Source organism: Melanerpes formicivorus, unplaced genomic scaffold (assembly GCF_026170545.1).
Source record: "Melanerpes formicivorus ecotype bairdi unplaced genomic scaffold, bMelFor1.0.p_v2 SCAF_13, whole genome shotgun sequence".
Lineage (NCBI taxonomy): Eukaryota > Metazoa > Chordata > Aves > Piciformes > Picidae > Melanerpes > Melanerpes formicivorus.
Window position 1 is genome coordinate 12,501,706 of NW_027142365.1, and position 14,317 is coordinate 12,516,022.

Here is a 14,317-nt window from a genome sequence, read left to right on the forward strand (position 1 = left end):
GATGCAATTCCTCAAATTAATTTTTTATCTTCTGATCATTTGTGTCTGGTTGTTTTTTGGTTTTTTTTTTACAATTGTTACATGGAAGAACTTTTGACTGTCCTTCCTTTCTGCAGATCTTAAGTAGCCTTTCTTCTTTGGAAAAGCTGAACAGCTCAACAGATCTTTAGTATCTACATATATTCACGTTTAGGACATGCATCAAACTGCAGTCTGTTATATTCTGCATAATCTTAACATCTGTTTTCTTCAGTTTGTAACATTACTATAGCACAATAAATAAAACCATTCAAGACAGAGGACTCCAGAGCTCAAAGTAGGCTGCGAGGTGACCTAATTGTGGCCTTCCAGTATCTGAAGGGGGCCTACAGGAAGGCTGGGAAAGGACTTCTCAGGATCTCAGGTAGTGACAGGACTAGGGGGAATGGAATGAAGCTGGAGGTGGGGAGATTCAGGCTAGATGTGAGGAGGAGGTTCTTCACCATGAGAGTGGTGAAACCCTGGAATGAGTTGTCCAGGGAGGTGGTTGAGGCCCCGTCCCTGGGGGTGTTTAAGCCCAGGCTGGATGAGGCTCTGGCCAGCCTGATCTAGTGTGGGGTGTCCCTGCCCACGGCAGGGGGGTTGTAACTAGATGATCCTTGTGGTCCCTTCCAACCCTGAATGATACTATGATACTATGATACTATATTCTGCTGCTGGCTGGTCAGAGATGAAAAGAAATCTATTACAAGAAATTTATGTGAAGTGGAGTTGAAGTTAGACAGAAAAATAAAGTTAAATTTATCTTGATGTCAGAAAATAAATTCTATCACCCCTATAGTACTCATTATATTACCACAGAATGAAAGGATAAATGGATTTTTAGATGAATTTTCAACCAGATGGAGCAAAAATATCAAATAAACTAGGAAAAAACCTACCCTCAAAGTTGGTCTTTAACAATCAGAGGAAGCGGAGCATCTACGTGTAATAATTTAAAAGCAATTTGCATGAAAAGATACCCACAGGTCTTTTATATGAAGCTGGTGTCCTGATGGAGAGACTGCATCTGAATATCAGGTGAACCCAATTAACCTAATTTGATGCTTGTCCCTACTAAGACATTTATTTTAGATGTTACACAAAATCCTTCAGGATACTACAGAGAAAACGATAAATAGGCTCCAAAGGTTGCGACATTAATTTTACTGCCAGCCTCTTGCTTTAAGCAGACATCAAAACAACAAAAAACCCCAAACCTCATCCTCTGGGAAGGAAGAACTCTCTGAAAGTAATTATAGTACTCATTATCATAACAGTATTAAACTAAACCACTCTGACCCTAAGTGAATTTATTTTTGGTACCTTTTGTTGTAAGAACAAAGCTTCTCAGTGATGACTGCACCTTCTAATGCAGCGAACATTAGTTCAGGTACTGAAGGGAGGCATTAAATCAAATCTTGTAATTTCACATTAAGCTTAATTACAAATTTTAATTTAAACCTAGGCATGTAAAGAGGTGTTACTTAAATATTATGTAATTTCAGCTCAGAAGGAAAACATACAGCTCAAATGAAAAATTACTTCGTACAGTCATAAAAGACATTCTCCTACCAGAAAGCCATGAGAGGGCAATTTGTATTTCAAAAGCAATTTTAGTCACTCTCTTTCACACCTCTTCTTTCACAACCTCTCTTGGAAATGACAGTGCCATGCAACCACTGTTTCTCATTATTTAGAAACTTTTCAACAGACACCAAGTTCCCCCCAAAGCATGAATGAATCGTACCAGAACAACTTCCAGGAAAGTTAGCACAATTCACTGGTACTGAAGGGCAGAGTTGGACTTGAAACAAATGATTAAAACATTGAAGCTAAGCTAAAACACTGAGCAAGGCAAAAAAATGACAGACATAAAGGCTGACTAGCATAACACACAAAAGCATTTGTTCAAGCAAGTACAGTTGCCAGAAGCCTGCAGTGCTTGGCTTCTTTAGAGAATCAAACACAAAATATTAAGCCAATTTGTTTCAAAAAGATTTTGAATCCCTCAAAGCCCCAAGCCCCAATAACCAAGCATCAGCTGATTTGCATGCCTGAAAACCTGCAAAAATATTATGCAATTCACTATCCAAATCTTCAGTCACTGAAGTCAGATTTATTCTCTACAAAACTTTCTATTTTAATCGTATTTTCATAGTAGGCTTTCATCCTACATCAGGAGATCCTCATCCTCATGTTCTACATCCAAAGAGATATGCATGGAGTCACAAACAGCAGCATGGAGTCACAAACAGCAGCTTTCTTACAAGGGAAATTACACACTCCTTATGCTTCCATGCTCAGGTAATTAATCAGGGAGGAATGTGTGTCCAAGGCAGAATCCTTTTTGACTGTGCCCATTAGGTGACTCCAGCAGACAGCCAAAAAGAAACAGAAGCTTCATTGCAGCCGGTCACTTTTCCCAGAACAAACCCAGCAGAACCTAAAACCCAGGCTATTTTTAAATTTTTCATCCTCCTGTGAGACTCAGACCAGCCTGAGTGCATTTCCTGATCTTCAAGCCTTAGAGGCACTGAATGCCACAGTGGCAACCCTGGGTAAAAATTCTTCCCTTCATCCCCTGTTAGGTGATGTGCAGAACGGTTGGCTGGCATGCCCACATTGTGCCCATCTGTCAGAGTGGAACTGTGCCTACAGGACAGGTTCTGTGCTGCTGATAATAACAGCTTATTCATGAAACAACATAGGGCAATTTCAACATTTGGCTTAAAACAAACAAGAAATGACCTAGGACAAGATGGTCTGCATTACTAGTACATTGAAATTCAAATTACCTGTCAAGTAATGACTTCTGAGAGAAAAACACCACCCCCAAAAGGGGTTACCTGTAACACACATTTCTAAGGCAGAAGTTACACAAACAAAGAGAAAGATAGGACTAGTACTGTACACTGAAATACTTTGTTTGCTGAAGGAAAAGGTCTGTCTTCTTCAGCTGGGCTCAAAAACAACCTCAATATTCTACAGAAGAATTCACTTGAGAATCTGTAACTGCTCTGAGGCACAGTTGGCCCTTACAGATTGCCCTGTACTGAAAAATATACCAGATTAGTACATATCTGATTACTTATTTCCTGTTTTGAGTTAGAACAGAACTAATTTTGTTCAGTGATTTTAGTCTTCAGCTGTTTTCTAAGTCTCTCCTCACTAACTGCACTTTCTGAAGTAAACTGCATATTTTCACAAACAATATCTGCTTCTAGCATTGATAATGCTCCATGTTTATAGTTAGTACCAAGGATTGGTATGCAGAAAGCCTCTTGTTATACTTGCTCCTACAGAGGCCAAGGTCACTGCCAGATCTTGTGTACCACATTAGGGGTGCAGTAAGTAAAAGGCTGCACCAGCAGGGAGGAGCAGACAGGGCAGGTGACTCTACATTGACCAACAAGGGATTCCATTCCATATACATTGCATTCAGTATAAAGCTGAGGGATCACAAGGCTCTCTTCAATGGCCAGTGGACTCTGTTCTGCTTTTGATTCCAGTCTGCATTCCTGAATCCAGCTCCTGAATCTGTTTCCTATCTGTCACTGAGTTCAGTCTGGGACTTCCCCAGTGCCAGTCCTCAGCATCAGTGAGGATGGTGACACACTTGCCATGCATGGGGGGTGTGCATCAGGTCTGATCTTGGGTTTGTGTATTTGTAGAGATTTCATTTTCATGTTTGGTGTTTTGTTTTGTTTGTTTGTTTCATTAAAGTAGTTTTAGTTTTATTTTCCAATCTGCAAGTCTCTCTCCTTTCTTCCCTTGCTCTTCCCCTTTGGGAAAGAGGAGGGGTTAATGGAAGCCATCCATCATTTGTCTAGTGGCGTGGCCAGCCCAGCCCCAACCCTTGATAACTAAGAACTGTTGTCACTGGGTTTGGTGCTGCACTGCTTCAGCCCCAGACTCTGGCTCTAACAGGGCTAACACAGGCAGTGTTTCAGGGCTAAGGACCCTTTTTCTGGATAGCTCAGTGCCCAGCACACTTTAACACCACCTACACTTTAAATATATCTCCATATGGAGATAAATATGGAGACTGGGTTGGACACGATAATCTTGGAGGTCTCTTCCAACCTGGTTTATTCTATTCTAAATACCAGTGATGTAAACACAGTCTTAACAATGCTGAACATTAAAAACACTGCTCAGCTATGAATTATATCCTGTGTTTCCCAAACATGCTTAATAGATCACACTTTAAAAACCCACAAATGTCTGATGACCAGCATAAGCAACTTAAACCCTACACGACTTCCACATTTACTGCCTCCTAAACAGGGTAAACTGTTCTATAGTTGAAGAATTAGCAAACATCAAGTTTACAAGTCAGAACCTAATCTCACTGAAACATCCTCATAAAACTCAGTTCCAAGATTAGTGCAAAAATTAAAAGGTCACATTTTATGGCAGTATCAGAGATTCCATACTTGCAGATAAAAGGAATTCCCAACATTCAAACAACATAGTCAAAATTATCTTGCAAAACTGAGGGCAGTTAAAATTCCACAGCCCAAGAAGCGGACTACAGAAGCAATTGTCCAGCTGTGTGCTGAGCACATGCAGATGATGCAGCATCCTCCCTCCCTGCTGCTGCTGTGCCCCAACTACTTCATATATGACCCCAGCAGAGAAGTTCAGCTTCTTTCCTCCCTCTCGTTTTCTAGGAAAGGACTGTCACCGCTTCAGTGAATTGTGCTGCATGGAATGCCCCAGTTCCTGGTTGGGAGCATCCAGAGGTCTGACCCAGTGCATTTTCTAGTCAGTCTGGTATAAACAGATTTATTAATATCAATTGTACAATTTTGACAAAGAGGGACATGGAGCTGCTGGAGCAGTTCCAGAGGAAGGCCACCAAGATCATCAGAGGGCTGGAGAACCTCCCCTATGAGGACAGGCTGAGAGAGTAGGGGCTGGTCAGCCTGGAGACAAGAAGGCTCTGGGGAAACCTTAGAGCAGCCTTCCAGTACCTGAAGGGGGCTACAGGAAAGTCAGGAAGGAACTTTTTACAAGGGCTTGTTGTGATAGGATGAGTGTCAATGGCTTTGAGCTTGAGGAGGGGAGATTTAGACTGGAGATTAGGAAGAAATTCTTTCCAGTGAGGGTGGTGAGACACTGGAACAGGTTGCCCAGGGAGGTCACGAATGCCCCTTCCCTGGAGGTGTTCAAGGCCAGGATGGATGAGGCCTTGAGAAACCTCGGCTAATGGGAGGTGTCCCTGCCCATAGCAGAGATACTGAAACCCTTCCAACCTAAACTGTCCTATGAATCTGTATTTGGTGACGTTGCTTGACTGATTAGCACCCAGAGGCAGCCTAAGAGAGTGGCAGTGATTCCCACTGGTCTGCCATTCACCATGCAGCGCAGAGGACATTTGCAAGACAAAGTGTCTATGATTTACTTAAATGATACCTTCTTTGCAGTATTTATTACTGTCAGAACAACATTACTGATGGAACATACCTTCTTATTACAAAAACCTTCACACACTTAAACTTACAAAAAAGAATACATCAAAGTCTAGCCTGTCCTAGTTTGCTGCCTTCACTCACTGATCTTGGGTTGTTCTCATGGTGCCAACTGCCCTTGCCAATGTAATCCTCATTTCTGCATCCACCACCCTGTTTGTTCTTTGAAAAATGTTAAAGGCACAGAGCTTCAAAGACCACAGGACATACTTAATGAAGTGTCCTCAAAACATGTTCATGGAGAAAAAATGTGAAATAAACATGTCAAAATTATTCCTGGCCATTGTCCAGCAACCAGCTGTGGTGCACAGACTATGCTAACCCTGGGAACATTCTTTCTCTATGGGCCTCCGGCTTTGCCTTCTGTTCCTAAGGATATTTGTATTCCTAATTCATTCAGCTACATCTCAAACTAACCAAGACCAAACTGAATTAGTACTTCAAGACCAAACCAATTAAGCATAACTAAGCTTTTAAAGCAACCAAGCTATTGTGGTTTGACATACAGTACCTTTTCACTCGTTTCCCACAAACCCTATGCCATGGGACACCTGTACTGCTTGAGTCCTGGTAAGTCTTCACATTCTAACACTGAAGTTCTTCTCACTTAGGTTAATTAAACAACTTTCCATCTATGATTTTGAATAAAGCACTAATTCCTCCACAATGGCCAAATTCAAGCTTTGGTAGCTATATTCAGTGTCTCTGAATGTCAGCAGACTTTTAACTGTTCAGACACTACGCAAACACCTATAAAGGCAAAGCTCACCTGCAAGTGCAATTAGCAAGGCATAGGAAAGGTGACAAGACATCTGCACATACACTGGCAACGAAAATAGACCAAGGAACACACGGTCCCAGTGCTTAATGGGGAGGGGAACCAGGTAATAGCATGGAAAAGGCTGAGGTTACAGCATTACCAACAGCAGCTGAAGATGCAGATCAGTAACAGAACACAACTGGATACTTACAAACACACAGGATCAGAAGGATGCATCTCAGAGAACTGAGGGAGATGGCTACTGTCACTGCAAGGATGCACTCTAATGTATTTTCAGTCATTGCATCAAGGGAGATTCCCAAAGACTGGAAAACAGCACACGGCACACCTATCTTCAAAGCAGGCAAGAAAGAGGATCTGAGGAACTACAGGCCAGTCAGCCTAATCTCAGTCCACAGAAAGGTTGTGGAGCAAAACCTCCTCAAAGACATTTCCAACTATGTGAAGGACAGGTAGGAGGCTGGGAACAGCCAGCAGAGATTTATCAAGGGTCTGTCATACTCAACTAACCCAACTACTTTCTTGTGATGAGGTGACTAGTCCTGTGGATACTGTGAGGGCAGTCTGCATTTGCTGTTCATCTTGACTTTGTGAAGATCTTTGACATAGCCTCCCACAGCATCCTCATACCCATGGTAATATATGTATGGAAAGTGGATGATAAAGTGCATGGAAATCTGGCTGCAGTGTCAGGCTAAAGGTGGTAATCAATGGTATAAAGTTCAACTGGCAGCCAGTTACCAGTGGTACTACTTTGGGATTGACCCTGGGGCCAACACTATTTAACACCTGCATTAATGACTGGGATCATGCAATAGAGTGCACTTCTAGCCTGGCTGCCACTGAGATGAAATTGGGATCTAGAGGGCAGGACCTCTGTTCAGAAGGACCTGACAGGCTAGAGGAAAGAGCTATCAAGAATCTGTGAAACTCAAGGGTAAAAACAAAAACCATCACCTTCCTATGGTGTCACCCCATGCAGCAGTGTCAGGCAGGGTCTGCCTTGTCCATTCTGGTAAGTGTTAATTAGGTAATTCTCCTTTAAATCTTCACTGAAGGCATACTACTATCTGCCTTCTCAAGGTGCTCATATTATACTTTCTAAATTTGGGCACATTAATTCTCCTTCCTCTCCAGCCTTCTTGAATTTCTCCACTGTTCCAAGATTTGTTAAAACTCAAAATTAATATTTCATACAGCTTCTCTGCTTTTTTCCCTTTTTTTCAGTATCTGTAGGTGTCAGTACAGCAGATTTAAAAACATTTAATGTTAATAGTTGCTGGTACAGTGATAATACATTCTTTCCATCATTAATGATGGAGGAGGTGAGATGTAAAAGCATAATCCAGCCTCTTTCTGAATACAGAACATAATATTTATTGAATATTTATGCCTTCTTCTGCATGGTAGAAATTTATCATCCTTGCCTGCTATTGGACTTCTATCATTAACTCAGCTTTTGTACCCTTAAAGAACACCCTCTATATTTAAAGAACTCCATTGTACTCTACTGCCCACAGATTTTTATTAATATCTTTGCCTCCTTAACCAACTGTCTCCAAGCCATGTGGTGCTGGCCATCACCTGCTCTTCATTCTCTAAACTGTATTGCTAACTCCACTCCCCTTCTTACCTTGTTCTAACCAAACACATTTCCCAAGGCAGGAGGAGAAGAGTTGCCCTGGGAGTATCTAAATGAGCAAGCAATTGCCAAGTCTCTGACTCTGTGAAGTTAGATTCTTATGCTCAAGTATTACTTGCTTTTAAAGTTTACTCTTTTAAAGACTGAAGTAGGAGATGTGTGTATGCAGAACTTGTTCTTGGCTCCTTATGTGCAAAGTTAGGTCACAGTTCCTAACATATCTACACTACTCCACATGGATCATGAAGAAAGCCTGTAGAGAATTCAGCAGAATAATGTGGGTTTTCTAGGCTTGAAAGTGGCCAGCAGGAGCAGGGAAATCATTCTGCCCCTGTACACTGCACTGGTTAGGCCACACCTTGAGTACTGTGTCCAGTTCTGGGCCCCTCAGTTTAGGAAGGATGTTGACTTGCTGGAACGAGTCCAGAGAAGGGCAACGAAGTTGGTCAGGGCCTTGGAACGCAAGCCCTATGAGGAGAGGCTGAGGGAGCTGGGGCTGCTTAGCCTGGAGAAGAGGAAACTCAGGGGTGACCTTATTGCTGTCTACAACTACCTGAAGGGGGGTTGTAGACAGGCAGAGGTTGGTCTCTTCTCCCAGGCAGCCAGCACCAGAACAAGAGGACACAGCCTCAGGCTGCACCAGGGCAGGTTCAGGCTGGAGGTCAGGAGGAAGTTTTACACAGAGAGAGTGATTGCCCATTGGAATGGGCTGCCCGGGGAGGTGGTGGAGTCACCATCATTGGAGGTGTTCAGGAGGAGACTTGACAGGGTGCTTGGTTGCATGGTTCAGTTGATTAGGTGGTGTTGGATGATAGGTTGGACATGATCTTGAAGGTCTCTTCCAACCTGGTTTATTCTATTCTATGTATACACACAGACACATACATTTTAGAAGCTTCAGAAATTATCAGTGGCCACTTACCAGCACAAACTCCTTGTACATGCAACAGGCTGAATTCTCCTAACTTTCATTTACTTAATACAGGACAAATCTTAAGGAACTCTCCAGGTTCCTAGAATCTGACAGATTGGAGAAAAAGGCTCCAATACATTTTGTCAGCCAGAACACTGCCATAGATTACTCTGAACTTAGAGAACTGTTAAAGTAGGCAATTAAATGTTTAACATACAAGACCACAGCGAAGTCTGTAGGGTTTTCTTGTGCCATTTTCATTTTCACAGAGGTTCTCCAGCAGGTTTGAATATACAAATTGTGTGAGTCCACTACAATTTTCACTGCAAAGCTGTGATTTTTTTCTTAATTTATCATTTTGCTTTATCTCAAAAACCTTGCACTACATAGCAGAAATATGTGAGCCTGGAGAAAGAACATGATCTAGCATGAAATTTATGTAAGAGTTTTAATATGGAAAGAACATTAGCAAATACATTTTGTAGAACTAAAAGTCAGTGCTGACCCTGCAGCAAAGCAGAAAACTCTGCCTATTATTTCGATCACATTCACCTTCTCTCTGCAAAGGCCTTTTAGTGGAAGTGAAATAACTTCTCATCTGTTGTAAATGTTATACTTTTTACACACACACTGAGCATGTGCCAACAACCTGCGTCTTCCTCTGCATCCAACATTCATGCATCCAGCCCAGTTACATTTTTTTAGAGCACTGGGAGTCAGAAAGAGAGAGAAAACAAATGATGATATTAAGTGTCCAACACATTTCCCATTTTTCTTCTACAGGTATTTCCAATCTGTGTGAATTCATTTACTGTATGCAGGCCTCGTGATCCATAGCATGTAAATGTCACTGATCATGCTACAAGTTTGAACTGAATTAACCTTAACAAAGAAACACCAACTGGCAATGACAAAGAGTTCCATTCAAAATCACAGTCCTCTGATTAATCTAAACCCCAAGTATTTCTATACCTTTTAAGACAAATAGGTAAGTGGGGGGGTTTCAGTACTTCAGGCTACATATATACATAACTTCTAAGGATCTGGAAAACTGTCCACTTCACTAGCTGTAACACCTACTGTGTTTAAAGATTATGAAAATCCACAGACTGGAAACCAAAGTCATTTTATGGAGGTAGAAGAGTGAGCTTTAAGTGTCTGAAAATTGACATCTGTGGTAAGATTTTTAAAGGAAGCCCCCCAAAAGTAACATTGCACAACACACATACACCCAGGCGGTCACAGAGAAAGCATAAGACTACTTTGAGCAAGATGGCAAGAACAGAACTCTTTCAACAGAGGAGGAACACCTGTATAGAAAAGATGCAGTGTATTCCTGATTCCTCAATCTTTCCACATTATAAAGTATCTTTTAAAGTTATCTATTTTCATGACTGTTAATCTGAAACCATACAATCAAAAAGCCTTAAATATATAGAACTTCAAAGAATTCTGGGGAGTACTTAAACTGAAATGTTAAAAATGTTATGATGCTTCATCTTCTCTTGGCACAGGGGGAAAAAAAAAGCCAGCGTGTACACCACTATTCTTCATCCATGTTTCTTCATTTGCCTAATTGTAGTCTCTAAACAGGGAAAACTGGGCAGTAAAACTTAACGTTAGTTAAGCCTGTTGGGCATCTGTTGCTCCTACGTGGCACAGAAAATGTTTGACTAGTCAGTAAGAGCTATTGCCATCACTGACCTTGCATGCTCTCTGTAAATGGTCAGAGTAACAGATGCCTGGCATCTTGCTTATTACACTTTTGTGAACATCAATAAATAACAGAAAGCAAGGGTGTTTACAGGGTGGTTTTTTTTCCCCTTAAGAAAACCACTGCCTGCTCTATTTAGTGAAAATCCAGTGAACAAGTGTGAGCTGGATGTGTATTTTGTAGCCTTTGAAGAGAGATACGTGCAAAAATAGATGAATGGTGGTCCCAGCAACAAAATTGGAGCTGTTAAGTATTAGCTGTAAGTGGGAAAATGATCACTTTGATAACTCAGATCTTTGTTTCCCATTCCAGAACCTGAAATTCATCCACAACTATGAACATGCCCATTAGTTTGTTATTTTAGATAAACAACCAATTGCTTTTTTTCCACAGTAGGTATCATTCAGAAGCAGAAGAGGTCATGCAGATCAAGCCCAGGACAACAGTCTACCAACTAACTTAAAAGCTCTAGAGAACCTCATCTAATCTGAAATTTTCACTGCCAAGTCTTTAATGCACACTTGCTCTTGTCAGCTGAGCATTACCTCATTTTAAGTTACAGAAATCAGGCCCATTTCAGTCTCCAAACGAGAGATGGCAGTTTCATCCAGGGTACCTGGTTTTTCTCCTGACAAGCAGTGCTCAAACCGAGGAATTCTGAGTGGGCAGTGTAAGCGAAGAGAGATTTCTGCCTCAAGTAGCGACTATACTGTCTGACAAGCTGATCTGTTCCTTTCTTCTTCCTCTCACACCTTATCAAACTAGGAAATTCATTCCTATTAACATTTTAAAGATTTTGTGCCAAACATTTTCATTTTCAAACAAGGAGAGGCAGCAGAGTATTTAATCCTTCTAACATTTGGGTCATAAAAAAATCTTATTTTCCCATCACGAGCAGGAAAACGTAGCTGCATTGCCTCACTTTTCAACATTCTATCCTTCTATACATTGCCAGTATTTTATTGCAAGGCTTAAACCTTTTGAGAGGAAAAATAAGGTGATGATTTAACACAACCTTCCAAAGTGAACAAGGGGAAAGCTAAAGAAAGAACTAGTCAGGAATGTGAAAGTAAATGGCAGGAGATGGTGCCTCTTCAGATCAGGAAAGCAACAAGAGTAATAGCAAAATTGCACTCCTGGACTTCAGAATACATTTCTGTTTCTTGAGAAAGCTTAGTTAATGTGACCTCTTTGAAGAGACCACCCTGAAACGTAAGGGAGCCCTGGAGAACTGGTTGATATTCAAGGTCAACCTCTTCAAAGTGCAAGAATAATCCAGCATTTTGACATGAAGCAGGTGTGGAAGATCACAGTATCACAGTATCACAGTATCACTTAGGTTGGAAAGGACCTCGAGGATCAGCGAGTCCAACCTGACACCGCAGACCCCATGACTAGACCATGGCACCAAGTGCCACGTCCAATCTCCTCTTGAACGCCTCCAGGGTCGATGACTCAACCACCTCCCTGGGCAACCCATTCCAATGCCGAATGACTCGCTCGGTGAAGAACTTCCTCCTCACCTCGAGTCTGAACCTCCCCTGGCGCAGCTTGAGACTGTGTCCCCTTGTTCTGGTGCTGGTTGCCTGGGAGAAGAGGCCAACTCCCTCCTGGCTACAACCACCCTTCAGGTAGTTGTAGAGGGCAATAAGGTCACCCCTGAGCCTCCTCTTCTCCAGGCTAAACAATCCCAGCTCCCTCAGCCTCTCCTCATAGGGCTTGTGTTCAAGGCCTCTCACCAGCCTTGTTGCCCTTCTCTGGACACGCTCAAGTGTCTCAATGTCCTTCTTAAACTGAGGAGCCCAGAACTGGACACAGTACTCAAGGTGCGGCCTAACCAGAGCAGAGTACAGGGGCACTATGACCTCCCTGCTCCTGCTGGCCACACTATTCCTAATGCAGGCCAGAATGCTATTGGCCCTCCTGGCCACCTGAGCACACTGCTGGCTCATATTCAGGTGGCTGTCGATCAGCACACCCAGGTCCCTCTCTGTCTGGGAGCTCTCCAGCCACTCCGACCCCAGCCTATAGCTCTGCATGGGATTGCCATAGCCAAAGTGCAGCACTCGGCACTTGGACTTGTTGAATGCCATCCCATTGGACTCTGCCCATCTTTCCAGTCGGTCGAGGTCCCTCTGCAGAGCCTTTCTACCCTCTAATTGACTAACATCTGCCCCTAACTTTGTGTCATCTGCAAACTTGCTGATGACTGACTCTACCCCTTCATCCAGATCATCAACGAATATGTTGAAGAGGACAGGGCCCAGCACTGATCCCTGGGGGACACCACTGGTGACTGGCCTCCAGCTGGATGCGGCACCGTTCACGACCACTCTCTGGGCCCGGCCCTCCAGCCAGTTCCTAACCCAGCACAGAGTGTAGTGGTCCAATCCACAGGCTGACAGCTTAGTCAGCAGTTTGCTGTGGGGGACGGTGTCAAAGGCCTTGCTGAAGTCTAGGTAGACCACATCCACAGGCCTCCCCACATCCACCAGGCGGGTCACCTGATCATAGAAAGAGATCAGGTTGGAGAGGCAGGATCTGCCCTTCCTGAATCCATGTTGGCTGGACCTGAGCCCTTGGCCATCCTTCAGGTGCGCAGTTATTGCTGCCAGGATAATCTGCTCCATCACTTTCCCTGGCACTGAGGTCAGGCTGACTGGCCTGTAGTTTCCAGGTTCCTCCATCCGACCCTTCTTGTGGATGGGGACCACGTTGGCCAGTTTCCAGTCATCTGGGACCTCACCAGTGAGCCAGGACTGGAGGAAAATGATGGAGAGTGGCCTAGCTAGCACATCCGCCAGCTCTCTCAGCACCCTAGGATGGATCCCATCTGGTCCCATGGACTTGTGGATATCCAAGTGGCTCAGCAGGTCCCGAACTAACTCCTCATGGATTTCCAGGGTATTACTCTGCTCCCCGACCCCAACGCCCAGCTCCGGAGACCACTCGTCCTGAACTCCTGCTGCCTTGCTGTTAAACATTGAGGTAAAGAAGGTGTTCAGGACCTCAGCTTTATCCTCATCCTCAGTAACTGTGTTCCCCTCCAGGTCCACTAGGGAGTTCAGGTTCTTCCTGCCCTTCTTCTTACTGTTAATATATTTATAAAAATGCTTTTTATTATCTTTGACTGAGGTGGCCAGCTTCAGTTCCAGCTGGGCCTTAGCCTCCCTAATTTTATTCCTACATAATCTAACAGCTTCCTTGAACATACCTCGAGAAGCCTTCCCCTCCTTCCAAAGGTGATACAGCCTCCTCTTCCCCCTTAAATCCTCCAGGAGCTGCTTGCTCACAGATGCCAGCACAGATAACAGAGTACTCCTAACTGAGCTTCAAGACAAAAGCAGCATACATAAGGTAGAAGCAGCAGCAGTAACTGGAAGAATAAAGAAACACTACCTTGGGGCACATACATAGAATTAATAAACCAAAGATCATTCAGAATTTCAACTAGCAAGGGATGTGAGAGGCCAAGAAAGGCTTCCATAGAGACACAAGAGTCATCTGAGGGAACTGAATACTCCTGTGTATGCTGCACCTACAGGGCTGTGCACATCTGGGTTCTCCACAGACATACCTAAATTCAGTTGTAGGAAGAGAAAGCTAAGGTGGGAATCTTACTGCCAACTTCACCTACTTAAAATAGGAGAGTATGTTGAAGATGAGGGCTGAAGCTCCCTCAGCCTGCACAAGAGAAGGTCAGGAGTCTATAGAGAAGCTGTCATGTGGGAAATCCAGATATTAGAAAAAAACCCAAAACCAAATCACAGTA

The 14,317-nt window shown here is 43.2% G+C and overlaps 1 protein-coding gene across 7 annotated transcripts in view; it reads right to left on the reverse strand.

Moving 5' to 3' along the window:
• ZNF438 (zinc finger protein 438) overlaps positions 1-14,317 on the reverse strand; it is a 55,251-nt gene that overhangs the window by 22,467 nt on the left and 18,467 nt on the right. Inside the window, exons 1-2 of one of the 7 annotated variants that reach the window (XM_068146207.1) lie at positions 6,467-6,561; positions 1,345-1,414 (exon numbers count right to left, since the gene is read on the reverse strand). The exons of the other annotated variants lie outside the window; for them this stretch is intronic. The gene's annotated coding sequence lies outside the window, so the exon portion shown is untranslated. Of the gene's footprint in view, positions 1-1,344; positions 1,415-6,466; positions 6,562-14,317 lie in introns of those variants that run through there. 7 annotated transcript variants of the gene reach the window in all.